At 38.4% G+C, this 19,003-nt stretch overlaps 1 pseudogene; it reads left to right on the forward strand.

Annotated features, from left to right (window-relative positions):
• The first annotated feature begins 8,166 nt into the window (after positions 1-8,166).
• Positions 8,167-17,879, forward strand: LOC144458949 (uncharacterized; annotated as a pseudogene).
• The last annotated feature ends 1,124 nt before the right edge of the window (positions 17,880-19,003 follow it).

The following is a 19,003-nucleotide window of genomic DNA, read 5'->3' on the forward strand; positions in this document are numbered from 1 at the left end:
TTTTAGTCTGGCCACAGTGTGCCCCAGTAGGGCTGGCATGAAAATCCACAAACATCCTATTTGCCTCATCAGCACCACGGACCACTTTGGATTTAATAGTTTTGGCACTTCCTTTGTAGAGCCAGTAATATAGCTCTCCTCCTAAATGGAATAAAAAAACAAAAGTAAAAACAATGTGTATAAGGTACTTGAATCTTATTTCCATTTGATGGTACATACTTTCACTCCACTACATTTCAGAGGGAAATAACTTTCTACTCCACGACATTTATTAGTTACTTTTCAGATGGAGATTTTACATAAAATAATGTAATCATGATCCAATAAATTGGACCCCTGTGACCATGTGCTCCAGCTGTGAAGTTTGTGTGGTGTCCCTGGGGGTGCACACTCAGGGTTCCCAAACTCAACAGCATTTAACACCTGGTTTGACATATCACCTTTGTTCGATGTTCATTGACTTCGACTTCAATTAAAAACACTGATATTAAAATGGATTGTGCCGGTGGGCGGGGTTATAGAGTATAAAAACAGTGTACCACCTTCCCCAGTTCATTTCTCATTTCTGCTAAAGAGGTGCTGTGAGAAGCTCCTGCCATTTTGCTTTGAAGGTGAAGTTCATGTAATTTGTGTTTAAAACCATGCTCCAAATTATTAAATTTATTCATTATTACACTGTTAAGTTTTGTTTTATGGTGTTCAATACTTCTGTGTTGACTTTTGATTACAGGCAACCCAGGGTTTGGCTTGTGTTTTGCTGCTTTTGATGTTGGGAAAATAAATCACCCTGCACCTTGCCTGATTGTGTGCTTGTCATCCTTTGTCGAACAATGTGAAGAGTCAGGTTGTAGTGCTGGTTACACTTCCCTCATCTAAGCCATAGGTGTGACAACCCCTCAGATTTATTATATAGCCCAGACAAAGCAGTTGAAAGTAGCTCCACCTCAAGCAGTTGCAACAATAAAATGCTGGTTATGCAACAACTTATTAGTTTTAATAATGTACTACTTTGTTAAATGTAGGCTATTTAAAATATCCGTCACAGCCTAAATTTCTGAAAAACAAGTAATTTTACTTTAATACTTCAAGAAAATTTAGCTGGTAATACGTTATATACATTTACATAATTAGGACTCAAAATGCAGGACTTTTATTTTGAATGAAGTAGGTACACTGTGGTATTGATACTTCTACTCAAGTAAAGGATCTGACAACTTCTACCACTGTTTATTACAACATAATATACTGTCTCAAATGTAGGCCTAATATGTATTGTACTGCACAGCTGTTGCATGACAATGTAGGACAGTGTCAATGACATGACAAGGACTTTTTGTCAGGTGCACGTAAATGTCAAAAAAGCATACTTTTCATATGTTGATAAATTGGAAATATTATTGCGGAGTAATTGGATCAAAGAAAGCCCTAAGGCCGAAACCAATTAGTGTTGTTGGTAGGCTACTATTCAGTGTTTTTGCTCAGATGATTATCTTACCTTCACTCTCATACAGAGAAGCTTTTCTCTCCGAAGAAGAAACTTCTCTCTCTTTGAGAAAGGCGATGGATATTCACTTTTCTGTTTATAGTTGACCATCCTTTCATATTCGCTAGGCTCCATCCTCTGGTGGTGTTTTAAATTGAACGAGTACCACCAGCGCTGTGATTACCCCTCACCTAATTTGCATAATTAACCACGAAGGAATCACGTGTCTTGAGTATGTTCTGAAGTAGCCTATACTCTTCACGAAATAAACCACCCCTGACCTCACTTAATTGGCATAATTAACCACGAAGGAATCACGTGTCCAGGTAGAGTAGGTTGAAAAAACAGTCTGAAATAATCTGTTTCCCCCCTGTAATTGTGCCTAGAAAAGAGGAAAGTTGTTCATATGCACTAAGGTTATTGATGATGATCTGAAGTACACAGAAAATAAAACACTTGATGATTAGGCTTCATCTGTGCATTACAGTACAGTAACGTTACATTTCGAGTGAAATAGATGTAGACCTACTTAAGGCCAGCAAACAATTACGGACCTCTTCTCTCTATTTGGAGTTGACTACTCTGTGCAGGGCAGCAACAAAAGAGCCAAAGAAAACAGCACAATATGCTACTGGCATGACAGGCTCATTGATGTCGAAGGTATACTATTTATGGCATTAGTTATAACTTCACTTTCACTTTCAGTTTATATCTTTTATTTATGAATGGCACTGCATATCAGTCCAGGTATTACCTCTCTACTACCATATGTAAATTTGTAGAAGATGGATGTAAAGTGTTTTTTCTTCTGTTAAAGTTGATGGAGACATCCAACTGGTAAAGTAGCTGACATTGCACTGTTTGCATAGTTCACAATATTGCACTGGAAAGATGAAAATGTCTTTAACCCTCAGGGACTGTTTTCCAGCTGCATCAAGGAGTGAAAGGCATTACATACTGTTAGCTGTTTAGGCAAAATAAAACAAGTACTAACAAGAACTATTTAAATTTGTTTTATTTTTTTTTAAATACTTGTGAAACAATTTCCAATTTTGTCATTCATACCTATACAAGGTTAGGTTGTATATGTATATACCATACATTTTTCACCACTTTCTGTCTTACAGAAGGAGAATGCAGTCCAGTCACACTTGAGAAGGTACTGGAGTTTACCTCTGGAGCCTCAACAGTGCCTCCACTCGGATTTCCACACCGTCCACAAATTCACTTCATCCACGACGCATGTTTCCAGAGGCCAACACCTGCCTCTTAATCCTCTGCTTGCCCATGCATAGTGATTATGAGGACTTCAGGAAATACATTGAGGAGGGCATTCTGCAGGCCCCTACTTTTGGTGTGTGAACAGTCTCTGAAAGCAATAGTTCACCTACAACATGTGTCTATGCATTTATGTTGTTCTTGCTACTGTTCCACTGTCACATGTGACACAAAGAACTTAATCAAATACTGTTTCACCAAAAAAACTGTTGATGTGCAGAGTTTTGCAATGCTTGTCAAAGTTTTCACTATGATTTCAAACAGGCATTTTATAATGTTTACAAAATTTACCATGTTTACATTTGGTACAACTCGTTGAGAGTTAAAATTAAGTGTAGAACTGAACCGAAATAAATGGATTGTTTAAACCTAGACCAGGGGTGTCAAACTCATTTTCACTGAAGGCCACATAAGCATTATGGTTGCCCTCAAAGGGCCAGTTGTAACTGTAAGATGGTATAAATGTAACTACTCCTTAACATATTTTTTAAATAACTGTCTCTGTATTTGATTATTTATTCAAGATATGATTTACAAAAAATGTATATGTATTTGCATAATGTAGAAATATATGTAAGCACACTGCTTTTTGACTCACCGGCCAAGTTGACTGGTAGATGAAAAAAATCCACTGGTCAAGCATATTTTTCACTGGCCAGATGCATATTGGGTGAATTTAGTATTTAATTATTAATAAATGTTGCAGTAAAACAACTTGAAAATGAGGTATTTGAAGACCTGTTGTACAAATTTGTACATTTTGATAAGATTTTTTTTTCTTTTAAAATCTGCCTATGTAGAAATGACTGGGATATTATTCTTATTTTAGCATTAAAAATTATGTCATTAAAGAACAAGAAAGTAATGTTAGATGTAGACAGATATATTGCAACAAAGGGAAATAAGAAAAAAAAGAAACTTTTCCGTTTTAAACTAACTGTGGCATTTGAGGACTTTAAGATTTCTGACTTTACGATGTGCACTTGAATGCACCATGAAGTCTCTGTCAGTGCCATGCCACCTGGGCGATTTACTGTACAAAGTCATATAAATTTCAGACTTTACGCGGGTCACGTTAATGCACCATGAATTCACTGTATGTGTGACAAACACAGACAGACAGCAGAGGACAGAGATATAACTGACACCTAAACGCAGCAGAGACTCGCAGAGTTTTTAAATCGATTTACTCGTCAAACAGAAAACTGACCCGCTTTTGGCGCTTGGCGGGTTTTAATTTTGGACCCTGCATCCAACTAATGAGAGATGGTTTGAAACATTTGACTGCATGAACACATACACCTGTAAACAAACTAAATACACTGCTACACATAGAAAGTAGTATACTGTATGTAATTAACTCAAAATAATAACTTTATGGTCAATGTAAATTTAAAGCAGCATAGACTTTTATTTTAAGACAATCATATACAGCTTACATATGGCTCTGGGGGCCACATAAAATGAGGTGGCATCCCGTATTCGGCCCGTGGGCCTTGAGTTTGACATATGTGACCTAGACCATTGCATTTGTTCTATAAAATGTTGAAAAATGTACATCAGTGTTTCTCAAAGCCCATGATGGTGTCCTCAAATGTCTTATTTTGTCCACAAACCAAAGATATTCAGTTTACTGTCATAGAGGAGCAAAGAAACCAGAAAATATTCACATTGAGAGAATTTGAACTTTTTTTTCCTAAAAAAACAAAAAAATTCTACGACTACTACTACTAATCGATTATCAAAATAGTTGACGATTAATTTAGCTACTGATTATTAATCGATTAATCATTGCAGCTCTAAAAGTTTCAGACATGTCATATGGCATCCCCATTTGAAAAACGGGTTAAAAGTCTTAGGTTGCCATAACATTTTAAATTTCTGCACAGCATGTCAGGTACTTCATTTTCAAATCAGAAATGTGATCAATGGCATGAGAGATTGACTCCTGTTGCTGCTGACTGAGATTGATTCGAGACTGCTCTACAATTACAGCTAGAAGATCATCATCATAAGTAGCAGGTAAACAAAAAAGACCAATGAAATGGTTAGAAGGTGTTATGACAATACAGTGTTAAATGTCAAATGTAATTTTTAATGACATAGCAGAAGAAATATTTGAGTTGCAGCTTTCATTAGCAAGACTCAAATGAAACAGGCTATCAGGATCATACATGTTTACACTATAACTTTAATAATAGCCTGTTTCTGTGATGTTTATGTATTCGTTGTGGATAGATAGTTTTTATGCTGCAAATGTTTTAAAAAAGCCATCATTCAGGCAGCCTGTGAGAGAAAGTGAGAACACTCTGCTTTTGTGTTGTCCCCTTTCCCCAAATTATCACAATTATAAAACAGTGAATTCAGTTTTGACTAGTCAAAACTGAATTACAGATATCTGTAACTGTAGTTTTCATTCATTCATCTTCTAACCGCTTCATCCTCTTGAGGGTCGCGGGGGGGCTGGAGCCTATCCCAGCTGACATCAGGCGAGAGGCAGGGTACACCCTGGACAGGTCGCCTGACACATAGAGACAGACAACCATTCACACTCACATTCACACCTACGGACAATTTAGAGTTATCAATTAACCTAGTCCCCAATCTGCATGTCTTTGGACTGTGGGAGGAAGCCGGAGTGCCCGGAGAGAACCCACCCCTGCATGTTCTCCCCTGACACGGGGAGAACATGCAAACTCCGCACAGAAGGGCTCCCACACCCGGGATCGAACCGGCAACCCTCTTGCTGTGAGGCGAGAGTGCTAACCACCACACCACCGTGCCGCCCGTAACTGTAGTTTTGACTAGTCAAAATGACGTTATAGATATCTTCAATTAAAATTCATACTAGTCACAATGACATTACGACTAGTCAAAATGATGTTGTTGATATCTAAAATGGTAATTCCGGATAGTCAAACTTAGTGATTAAATGTTAAAACGGCTTGTCATAGGTACACTTACTGTTAGTGTTATCTCGCTTCTGGTATTTTATTGGACTTGACAAAGACATTTGCGCCTTCTCACTAACATTCAGATATCAAAATCTAATAAAACAGCAACAGTAAAAAGTAGGTTACAAGCTGAGCTAGCTGATTACAAGTCCGTAGTTTACGCCGTCAGTGTGTTGTTACTGCCCTCTTCGACAAGCGGAAGTGATAAGTACTGATTTCCAGTTTAGTCACGTGACGTTCCACATAAAGCCTATTGTGGGACACTACAGTTTAATTAAATTATATTTAGCCTATAGTTGTAGCAGGGACACATTGTGTTCAGGCTGCATGACTCCCTGTTGGTTTGAATTAGGTCAACTCCTTCCTGGTCCAGCTCCCTAATCAACCTGAGGGTATTTAAAGCACCTGTAGCAACACGACTGCCTTTTGCTCTTTCTGCCTGTTGGTTGCCACATGGTCCCCTCTCTGTGATTCTGGTCGCCTGCCTTAGGTCTTGGGGATTTCTTTTTTTTTTGGATCAAATTTTTTAATTTGTTTTTCAGTTCAAAAATTGACAATAGAAAAACAACATAATGATGTACAGTCAATGAACATACCGCAACATCATCTCCCTTCCCCCCTTGTTTTAGTGATTCCTGTCTTTGACCTGGATGTTAACCCCCTCAAGTTTGCAAAGTCAATGCATCTTTATGTCAAAGTACGGGTTATTGTATCTAGCAGTTTATGAATATGAGATACCTGCTTTACCATGTTATTACTCTGTTATAAACTTGTTATTAACATGTTATATGCTTGTACTTTTTAGGTCTTATTGGCTGCTGTTTTGCCTTTAGTTTTAGCTTTGATAATGCTGCCTTGATACGTGGTGGCCTTCAGACAGTATCGTATCGGCTTTGTCTGTAGCTGCCTAGCCATGAGGCTAGGTTGTATTTTAGAGTGAACCAACTGGTTGTTACATTTATTTGGTTTTTGTTCTTTTTGTCCCCCCTTTAGTGGAGCTAGTTGCTGGCTGGTGGTGGAGGCTAGGACACTCTAGTGTGGTTCCCTTCACTGACTGTAGTGGTAAGAGCACTGGGACACCATACTGAACACCTGTTTGCTGTGACTGCCAGTTGCTGTGAGAACACGAGTGGTGGGTGAGTTTGCACTGTTGGAACAAACCTTTAGGTAGACTGCCTCGCTACTACTGGCCTCAGCCCACTATTCCCTTGCCTGTCACAGTTTTAGTTATTCCTGCTGGAAGCTGTTTTTTTTTTTTTTTTTTTTTAAAAGTAATATTGTTAAGAATAAATTCATAATTGTAATAAAACCTTTTCTACATTTCTATCCAGAGTTGATTAATTCTTTGCACTCCTAATCAACTCTCTCCACAGATGCTTTCAGTTCTTATTCAATAATCAATAAATTTGTATTTCTTTTGGAACCACGTCTTTGTCTTACTTCACTTAATGAACTTGTGTTGCCTGTATATGACCAAGGTGTTAGTCTAGGTTAATAATATAACTCTGGGGTGAGATTCCCCAGGTGGCGTAGTCGAGCTGTTACATTCTGGTGGCTTACAAGCCCCTCTAGCCCCGCCACATAGTATTATCTTAAATCCTTAGGAATTCACAACTGTTTCTGCACAGTAGCTGAGTTGGATATGTTTGCCACCATGGTGATGTGTACATATGTATACAGTTTTGTGTCTTTCATTTTGCTCTATTAGGCTACATTTAAAATGCCCATCACAATTTATCTAATTGTCTACATTTTACCATCACTGAGCTTTATGTGTTGCTTCACTGCCAATGTTTGTATTTAGCTGATTTTCTTTTCCTTTTTGAGTTTATTAAATATTTGCAGTCATCACACAGCAGCTGGATAAATATGTGCGTCCCCACATTGAAAGAGGTGCTGTGCACATTTGACTCATGTGGCGCAGCACCGAAAACTTCATTAATTAGATCTGTTTATATTGATAACAGGATCAGTGAGGATCTAAAGGGAAGTGGTCCTCAGATCTTTCTACATATCAGGTAGGTTTGCTGTTACACACAGAGACCAGGTTGACTGAGTGAGAATATTTGGAACACAGCAGCCGTCTCCAGGATGAGTCCGGCTCTATTAGAGCTGTAGGGACATTTTTATTATCACTACAAAGAAAAACATGAAAACTCCATTTTCCGTAAGTAAATATATGTCATCAAGATCATCATCACAATCATCAAGATCATCATCATAATCAGGATCATCATCAAGAACATCATCAAGGTCATCGTCATCATCATCATCAAGATCATCATCATCAACATCATCATAAAGGTCATCGTCATCAAGATCATCATCGTCACCAAGATCATCATCACCATCATCAAGATCATCTTCATCATCATCAAGATCATCACCATCATCAACATCATCATCATCATCAACATCACCATCATCATCAAGATCAAGATCATCATCATCATGAAGATCATCATGAAGATCATCAAGATCATCATCAAGATCATCAGCAGCAGCAGCAAGATCATCATCATCAAGATAATCATCAAGATCAAGATCATCATCATCAACATCAAGATCAAGATCATCATCAACATCAAGATCATCATCATCATCATCATGAGACAAAGCCATCAGATGCAGTGCAGAGGACTACTTTGTCACATGAAACATTTGGAACATTCTAATTCTAGTTATTAAGGGTTACCTTCAGAACAATGTGGGACAGAAACCGTCTTTCTATCCAAAACATTAAAGTCAAATGTCTGACCTGGTCGTCACTACAGCATTGGTACCCTCTGCGGGCGGCAGGCTGCCTGGGTCTCCTCAGCCTGCGTGCAGACTCTCTGCTGTAGGTGTGGTCTTGCAGGAAGACCGGCCCAGCACACGGCTACAAGACACACTCATTGTAGACTGAGGCTTCACAAGTATAGTAAATGCAACACAGCACTGAATGATATGAATTTCATGGCACAATTTTGGGCAAAAAATTCAGCCTCCCTTTGGAAAATGACATTATTCGTCATGAGCAGTGATGTGCTGGGGTAACCTGACTAAATATTTTCATTTAGGAATATGTAACATGTAAGCAAAAAATTTAAATAGTGATAGTTTGACTCATGGCTACACTTAAACTCACAGTATACCTTTGTCTCCCAGCTGGAAGCTGGCTGATATAAATTATTTAATGGGACACATGAAAAAGATTAAATGATTTTCATCAGTGAGGCGGCCATTTTGATTGTTTATGTGCAGTTTTGTTATTTTTCAAACCAACAGATGAATTGATCTGGTACAGTTTTCCCTGCAATTAATAAACATTAATATAATATGAATTTAGATTTTTACTTCAATATATTTTGTGTACAATGTGACACCTGGAGTTGGGGGGAGTGTATGGAAGCAGTTGAGAGACAAAAAGTCTGCTAATTTAATTTTAACAGCCATTGAATGCTCAAGATTTAAATGTAAACACCTCTGAATTCATGTCATTGAAATATTTGACTTTGAAAACCATGTATTTGAATTTATTTGCTCTGAGTTCACCTTTTTGGGATTAAAAAAAATTAAATTTCCTGATTTGCAATTTCAAAAGCTGAATTTGAATATATTTTCCACTTATGTCTCTTATTTGCTTCTATATGATAATAATGTACAGTGGTGGAAAAAAGTTTTCGGACACCCTTAAAATTTTACACAATCTCAAATATTATCATGAAATATTTGTGGAAAAATCTTTTTTGTGTTTCAAAAGGTGTGGCTGCATTAGACAGATACAAACAAATACAAATTATATTGTTTTGTTTATTGTTTACAAGAAAAACTAACAAAACTAAATTCTTCACAGTTTCCATATGTCAGTTCTCAACATTGTCGGTATCAAAGTCAACAAATAACAGAGAATGTGTTCAAAACTGAACAAAAAATAAATAAACCATCACATCATCAAATTAATATTTAGTAGTCCTGCCACTGGCACGTAGTAGAGCTCTAATCCTGGCTGGCATGTTCCCCACGAGCCTTTCACACTGTTGAGGGGTAATCTTGTCCCATTCTTCTTGAATTACTGCTTTTAATTCTTCTAAATTCTTTGGTTTATGCTTTGAAACAGACCTTTTGATAATCCACCACAGATTTTCAATGGGGCTCATGTTCGGGGATTGAGCTGGCCACTCTAAGACCTGGATACTGTGCTCCTGCAGCAAAGTTCTACTGGCCTTGGATGTGTGGCAAGGGGCATTATCTTGTTGTCCTGGCTGTCCAGTTCTTGTGTGCCTGGGCCCAACGACGCCGGGCTAACCTCTGTCTCTCATTGATCAGGGGCTTCTTGATAGCCTTGTAGGACCTTAAGCCATGATCTAAAAGTCGGCCACGTACAGTGCGGGTGGAACACTGGACCCCAGTTTGGTTTGACCACTGCTCCTGAAGCTCCTGTGATGTCATTCGGCGGTTTTGCCTGCACATGCGGATCAGGATGCGGTCATTTCTTGCTGAAGAAACCCTTGGACGCCCAGATCTTGGTTTGTCTTCCAAGCTGTTGGTTCGTCTGTATTTCTGCTGAAAGACTGCATCTGCACTTCCTGGCTATCTGGCGGCAGCTGTACCCTTCCTGGCTGAGAATCTTTATCTTCAGGCGTGTTTCCTGCGTTAGGTTCCTTGTTTTAGCCATTTTTGTGTCTGAAGAACTTTCAAATGTGCTGGCTTTATGTAGACACGAAGCTTGGCAACAAAAATTCTGTCTTTTAATAAAAAGAACGACCTTCATCACTGGTACCAAAATGACCCAATACTCAAAATTTCTTATGTATTTTTATGGAACCAATCAATTTTAAGTTTTTAATGGCTTTTTAGGATATATTTAGTATTTTGGCTGTGACTGTACTAAAAGAAATTGCACTTGAAGACCTAAGAGTGACTCTTAATGCAATATTTCACAAATGCATGGGGTGTCTGAAAACTTTTTTCCACCACTGTATTAGTGAACTTAAAGTCTCATAGATAAAACACACACACACACACACACACACAAAAAAAAACAGTCAAAAGTGTTGAAATCTTACAGTTTCCATGATGGAAGTCAGTTGAACGGCGTTCAGTCAGTCTCTGTGAGTCTTTAGTCCTTGTCAGGATGCAGCAAGTCCTCAGGAGAAGCGTTAAGTTTGAAGAAATCATGGAGTGATAAACTTTTCTGGACTGCTCTCTGTGTTGTCTGTGTTAAAATGATGACCTTGTGTATAAATAATGCACCTGGAGACAAACCATAGCAACCGTGGAATCCTTCACCTCCATTTTGTGCATGTGTGTTCTTACAGCCACATCTAACCTCTGTGTGTGTGTGTGTGTGTGTGTGTGTGTGTGTGTGTGTGTGTGCAATCTTCTTCAATAAAATAATTTCACTTTGCTATCAATGTGACCATTATTGTTTTATTTATTAATAATTCATATAAATAATAATTAATATTAATAATTAATAAAATAAACAATACCAAAAAACAGAGCTGTCCAATCAGTCACACATAAGAAAAGTCATAAAACTTTACAAAGTCTGCAGAAACAGTTCCTCTACAGAAGAGATATGGATTAGGCATTTCACATTTTTGTGGGAGGCTCTACAGAGACTCTCATGTCTGTAAGTTAGTCCTTTCAGTCTTCACTTACAACTCCCTAGAAATGGGTTTACAGAAAATTAGAATCAGATATCATCAGATAAATAAACAGACAACCATAATGCTGCAGTGTTTTTATATGCAAAGACTCTGCCCACTGCCTTTATTATTTTATTTTATTTTCATGCTGCTGTGTTCAGGACAGGTGTTTCTGGACATATAGCCCCGAGCCAATCAACAGCATGCAGGTGAGGTCTGAACTTTATATAAATGCAGTGACCAAACCGTGAGCAGCGCATATCCAATAACCTGACGTTATCCTTACATTGGATGAATACATATTAACCCTAAAGCAGGGGCCTGTATCACGGAGCGAGATCAACCTTTCCTGGGTTACCCAGACCTATCCTGGGTTGACTAACCCTAACAATGGCAATCACGATAATCAGTATCACGACACTGGATATCAACTCAGTAACTCAACCCAGGGTTGCTTTATCAAGAACCGTGAACGCACACGCAGCGGACCAATCACAATCATGAGAGAAGCGCAGCATCACTGAGCGTCACTGAGCATCCTCACAGAGCGCCGTATGTGAGGGAAAAAAAAGTATTTCTCATGAGGATCAGAGATTAATTCTACTAAAATATGAGGAGAAAAGCAACATTACAGAAAAGGCCAACACCGTGGCAGCTGCAGGAGGAGGAAACATGCGTGGCAACGTATAACGGGATGAATAATGTTCAGTTTTAGTTTAGATTAGTTTATTTGCACATAATGTTAAAAACAGACAGTATAAAATTTACAAGATTAAAAAAAAGAAAAGTGCCGGAGAGGTTAGAAGCCACTAAAAGCTTATCAAAGAAATTCCCCTGTCAAAACATCAATGAAATCACGTAATAGAGAAGAAAAAAAAAACCGGGTCAGGAAAGAAGAAATAGAGGAGGAGAGAGGGAAAAATCAAGACAAAACAAGGTAGCAAATAAAATTATGTGTAAGTTAAATTACCATCACTGGTTCAAGCAGCTACAGTACCTGTACCTGTACATCTGACACTGATCACACCCTTGAATCCCATGAAATCAATGCTGCGCAGATGAATTGCGTGTATTACAATTATTGTCTAACATCATTGCGTCTGATAAATTGGTCTTCTTTGTCATAACGTTATATATGCTACAATAAAGCTTAAAGCTGACGCCACAACTAAATCATATCAACACCAAATTGATAGTCTGAATACAATCATCCTGATATTGAGCTGTGTTAGAAATTAACAGCTGCGCGAAAATATACCTATTCTCCCTCTTTAAAAAACAAAAAGGAAAATCCCTCAAACACCATGAAGTGTAGGCATGATGGGCTACTTTCCACATTTCCAGCAGCAAAGCTGTCAATTAGGCCCATTATGTTTAACAGGGATCATTTCCTCCAACAAAACAAAATGTTGGCACTAATTAATGGTGCTATTAAGTGTCCGCAAATTATCAGTTTCTTTCTTATGAAGGGGTGGGATGAAATTTCGACTTCTTTCCACTCCTTTTTGAAATATCTTTTCATTGTCTGTTGATGTTGCTTTCTTTCTTTTTTTTTTTTTTTTTTTTTTTTTTTTAATATTCAAAATAAACTTTCAAATCAAAATCAAATTAATTAAACTTCCTGTCATGACTGGGCTGCATTTCTGCGACTCGAGTCTGAGTCCCCATCTCTGTGTTGGTGTGAATGCTGAATTTTATTTTGATGCAACTACCAGTGATGGTGGCTTTGCAGCCATTTTGCTGCTGTTTTATTTTGACTTCTGTCAGTTATTTATTCCAGCTGGTGATATTGTAGCTGTTGGGGGTGGGGGGATGGGGGGTGGGTATCATATTAAACTTGAGGACCTAAGGCATCCATTAGTACCAAGTTAAGCTGCGGCAAGTCAAGCTATCTTGTCGGAAAGGGGGCCAAGTAAGACTCTAAAGTTACACTAAATTTTGTTGAAGGAAAAAGGAGCATTGCCCTTTCTCAAAATGGTGTAATGAAATATTTCTGCATACCGGGGTCCCTAAATTGCCTTGGAATTACATAATTTGGGTATAACTGGAAAGGTGAGAGTTGACACCCATATACTCTTCACACTATTTCATTTCTGCACACAATTTGACCATTTTATGACTAAGTAGCCCTCAAAATTGAGTTAATATGAAGAAAAAAAAATGAAAAAACTTCTGATTTGATCTTATGATTTATTACCTTACAGTAGTTTCCTCAATTAGTTGTTAATTTGATTTTCTCTAATCATTCACTGGAGGGCATTTTCTTTGGCACAGGACAAATATGTGACTACCTCTGCTTTTTAAAGTAAGAAAACAAGGTCTTAACAACAAGTATAAGCTGATACAAAATACATGTGGAAATATGGTTAATCTGACTATAATAGCAGGAAGAATGAAAATGTGTAGGAAAATGTCCTGCTGCCTGGATTTCCTAACAGCTGGCCCGCTCATTATGCAACACAGCTTAAATACAAAGAAAGGACCCAGAAATTCTCACAAGCAGCGAGCAGACCTTCTGCACAGACCTATTCACATATTACACACCATCAATTGGTGACTGACAGGTGAGTACACAACCAAATAATACAAAACTACAGAAATGTCACAATATTGCAGATAGCAGCAAAAACACAACAGCTTCAGATAAACAGCATACAGCACAAAATATAACCTTAATAACATTAACAGGCACACTGCAAAGATAGACAGTCTCTGACTCACATTTGTTGTTTAAGTCCTTTCACCTTTCTTTCATGGAGATGAGGCAGACACTGATGTCCAACTGCACTTTGACAGCCTTTCTTTTTTATTTTTTGGTTTATTGGCAAGAGTCTACTCCCTCTTTGGCAGTCATTTTGTTTGTTTGTTGACAGTCTTTGTTTCCTCTGTCTTTGCTACATGGAGCGAGCTTAGCACATTAGCCGATATGATTAGCAACACTGGAAAACTAGCTAACGTTTCTGCTACTTGGAAGCTAACTGTTGTTTCATTTAAAGTAACTTATGTTGTTAACTTTCTGCTTTGTTTTGTGACGGGCTTCACAATATACAGTAATTAAGAGTTTCTTTACCTGCGACGTGTCTGTTAACAGTTTTGGAGTGTCTTTAAAGAGGACGCTTTTAATTGTTTGACACTTCAATGTACTTTAATTAGGAGATGAAACTCACCTGGCGTTGATTTCAGTAAGGGTGTAATATCCCGTTTCCACCACTGACACATGGGGGCGCTTCTTCTTCTTCTTCTTCTTCTTCTTCTTCTTTTCATTTTATGGCGGATTGCAATTAGAAGGTGCATACCGCCACCTACTGTACCGGAGTATGCAGATGAATTACTATTATTTCATGTGGCTATTGTTTAACCGAGATATAACAAACAAACAAACAAACATCCAAAAATAAATTACTTGATTTAACAAAAAAAAAAAAAGAATTACGTACTATATTCATCTATACAACTGTGTTTCTTTCAAAAATTGAATCAAGGCTTTCTGGGCACCTTTTACCCCATCTCCATACATCCCCATTATTCCCTCTAGACTCCACTCCCTTCCTATCTCCCCGATCCGTCTTTGCAGCTGTTCCCTCTCCTTGATGTATTTATTGCATTCCATAATTATGTGTTCTGTATTTTCTGTCTTTTTACACTGTAAACATTCACCTGACTGTGATTTCCCTGTCATGAATGATGTCTGATTAAGTCCTGTGTGATCAAATCTTAATCTTACATCCTCCCTCCTGTTTCCCCTCAAAACACCCTTTGAATGTATTGATTTTTGTACTCTATAATATGTTCACCCTTTGCTGGCTCCATCCCATCTTTCTTGCCATTTACTCATTATCTCTTTTTTAATTATTGCTTTTCCTCCCTTTCCAAACAGAACATGGATGTTATATGTAATATTAGTTGATCTTTTAGCAATTTTATCAGCTGCTTCATTACCTTTAAACCCTACATGTGCAGGCACCCAACAGAACCTTACATCCTTGCCTATTTGATGCAGTCTATACAGGCTCTGATGTATTTCAAGACATAAATCAGGTCTTACAGAATCCATAGATTTAATACAAAGTAATGCTGCCATAGAATCAACACAGAATACCACCCTATCCGGCTTAACATCTTCCACCCAATGCAGTCCTATTATTATTGCCATCATTTCTGCTGAGAAAACTGACAAATGATCGGAAATCCTACTCCCTATACTGGATTTTGTCTTTGGTATAAACACCTATGCCTACTTTACCAAACTCATCTTTTGACTCATATGTGTAAATGTCTAGATAGTTGTAATATGTACTTGTTATATATTGACCTGTCATGATCCCTATTTCAAAATCAGCCCACTCCTTCTTTAATTCTTTTATGTTGACGTCTACTTCAGGTTTCATAAATAGCCATGGGGGAACATTGCTCACAGGAGTAGGGGAACTAAAATCATAGTAATATACTTTTTGCTGTCCAGCCAAATCCATTTCCCTGTAACCCATATTCACAACATTCCTGTAACACCCCTTTAGCTGGATTTTCATTGCCACACCCGCATAGCCTGATCCAGTATGACATCATCAGTTTATCCCCTCTCAGATCAACTGGTACCTCTCCTGCCTCTACTTGAATTGCATTGATAGGTGTTGTTCTCATTGCTCCTGTGCACATTCTGAGAGCTTTGTTCTGAATTCTTTCAATTCTGCTGAAGTGTGTCTTAGCTGCCCCTCCATACACAAAACATCCATCATCAATTGACGATCTAATTAAGGCCCTATATACATACATAAGTGATTCTTTATCAGCTCCCCAATCTCTTCCTGCTATTGCTCTCATCAGATTGACCACTTTTTTACACATTGTTTCCAGTTTTTCTACATGTATTTTCCATGTGTTTCTTCCGTCTAACCAGACTCCCAAATACTTGAATACACTGACCTTTTCCACTGATTGCCCATATAGCTTGAGATTTTGATTTTCCCTCCCCCTTTTTCTTGTAAAAATCATGTAGCAAGATTTACTTGGTGATAACTTAAACCCCCAGGTATAGAAAAGCAGTCCAGTGGACTGGTTTGGGCCTAGGAAAATGCCCTTTTTATAGGACAGGGCTCCACTGACAGCGATTATGCAAATTCTACACACACAACTTAAGCATTTAATCCAAATGACCTTAAGATTTTTTAGGTATAGTATGTTTTTTTTTTTAAAAAGGAACATTATTTTGATCCTAAGAGTGGAGATGGGTACCTCGCATATAGAATCAAAACCATTCAGAGGAATTTGGCTTCATCTGAGAAACGACCCATTCAGCAATACTCTGGAGGGACAACTGTTGAGCGGGAGTCCGGTACATCTACTACTTCGGTTACCCTGAGTGAAGACCAGTGCAGAGAGGCCATTTCTCCCATGAAGCATTCTTCTGATAAAGAAACAGTCAGACAGAAGATGAAACTGACCTTTGAGTACAGGAAGAAGATGACCAACGACCCAATTAAATGCTCCACCATCCTAACTGAATTCCCATGCTTTCTGGATGTGAAGGGCTTGGTTATGCTTTTCAAAAAGTTATTTTGTATGGGGTTACATCTCTAGATGCTAATTCAGGTTGACAAGTAATTGTAAACAAAAACACTCCTCTTCTTCTCAGATTGAACAGGATTTTGTACAGCTGTTTGGAGAGGAAACATCAGCCAAGTTTTTGGAGAAGTTGCCAACTACCTTCAAGCAGAAGATCATCCAGCTAAACAAGACCCTCACCAGTCAGGGAGATGAACTCCAGGCAGGAGCTGATCGAGAAGGCAGAATCTACACTTGATGAGGGAGCTGACACAGATGCTGACGGTGAGATGATTAAAATGTGTCATTTGTATTGATGCTGCATTTCACATTGCCACGTCTGTGTTCATTTAATGGACTGGTTATTCTCCAGAATGACACTCCAAACTATTTTTCAGTTGAGGACTGGTGGCTTTAAATGTCACTTAAAACATTTTTATTCAGGATTTCGTCTTCTTTTAGGATGGGACAGTGACCTTTCCTCCATCCTTCTCTTGCTCCATTTGATTCCTCCTGCATCACAAGGCCGCAAAAGAGCAGGCAAGATGGCTGCATCCCGAGCCGAGCATCTTCTTGTGAAATTCCAAAAGGTTTGTACTGGTATTCATGGATAGATGGGTCAGTGTTGCTGCCGTTATAATGATCTAATAATGGTGTTGCTTTTTGTCATCTTCAGGCAGGAACTAGTATACAGCAGCACCTTGATGCGATTGACCAGAGCCAACAATCTTACCTTCTTGTGGGACCAGGAAGAGCAGCATCCATGCCTACTACATCATCCTGGACAAGCGAGCCTTGCCATGCAAGTCAGTGAGTGCTGTTGGTGCCTTCGAAGAACTGTTCAAGGCGCACTTTGTTTTTGGTGCTGCTTACAATACAAGTCTGCGCAGCATGTACACCTTTGTACAGACAACAGTGTACAATATAGACATTGGGAAGGTTAAGGAGACCCCAAGAGTCACTGAGCTTAGAGCTCGACTCCTGCACTAATGCCTCAGGTTTTATGTTTTGTTTGCCATGCTCCTCATGGGAGTACCAACTTGCTTGTGAGGCATCTCAAGTCGGTGCGTGGAATGTGCCCTGGTAGAACTTTAAGACTAAAATGTAGTCAGGCAGGTTGTTATGGTGTATTTGCTACCTTTTCAGGCTTTAGGAAGCATTTGAACAGGGCACATGCAGGAGATTGTCCAGTTAATGCAAACTTGTGTGCTGAGAAAACGACAATGAGCCAAGTAATGTTGATTTACCTTCTACTTCTAGTTATAGCCATGTTGTACCAGTAACTATCAAGAATATACGCGAAATGTGTGCGTCTGCTATTGCGCAACTGCATGCTGCAGGTGTAGGTCAGAGAACTGTAAATATGTTTGTGTCATCCATGGAAGAAGTTCTTCAGGAGATACAGGGTCAAGCTAAAGACATAGCTACATGTACATATTCAAAAGACCCAGAAACTGTAAAAAAAATCAAACAGTCTTTTCGGGATATTGAAAATCCGTTCAAAACTTTGAACTCAGAATCTAAACGAAGTGCTTATTATAGTCAAAAATGGAAAACAGTTGAACCAGTCAAGAAAGTCCTTGGTGTGAGATTTGACAGTAGAAAAAACAAAACAACTGGAACTTGTGATCAAATAGCGATAACTGATACCCTTTCTTATGTTCCAATTCTTGAGACATTGCAGTCAGTTTTGAAGAACCCAAACACGTGACATGTTTTAGTCAGAGCACAATCTTAAAGATGGAGTTTACTATGATTTGAAGATGGGCTACATATGAAAAGTCATCCTATCTTTTCTAAAGAGAAAAATGCATTACAAATCCCACTTTTTTATGATGATTTTGAGGCAGGTAATCCATTGGGATCAAAAAAGGGTATTCATAAATTGGGGGCGTATTTATTTTACTTTGAGTAATTTTTCCCCTAAGTTTAAGTTAAGTTTAAAGTGGATTTTCAAACTGTGTTTTCTGAAGATGACCAAAGAGTGATTTTCCGAACAAAACACATGCACTCAGAGCTTTGTAAATCTATGCAGTCAAATCGAACAGCACCTCATCTGTACGGTGTGAAAGACGTTTGCTTATTGAACTCTCTGAAGTATTTCAATACGACTG

The sequence above is a fragment of the Epinephelus lanceolatus genome, chromosome 2 (assembly GCF_041903045.1).
Source record: "Epinephelus lanceolatus isolate andai-2023 chromosome 2, ASM4190304v1, whole genome shotgun sequence".
Lineage (NCBI taxonomy): Eukaryota > Metazoa > Chordata > Actinopteri > Perciformes > Serranidae > Epinephelus > Epinephelus lanceolatus.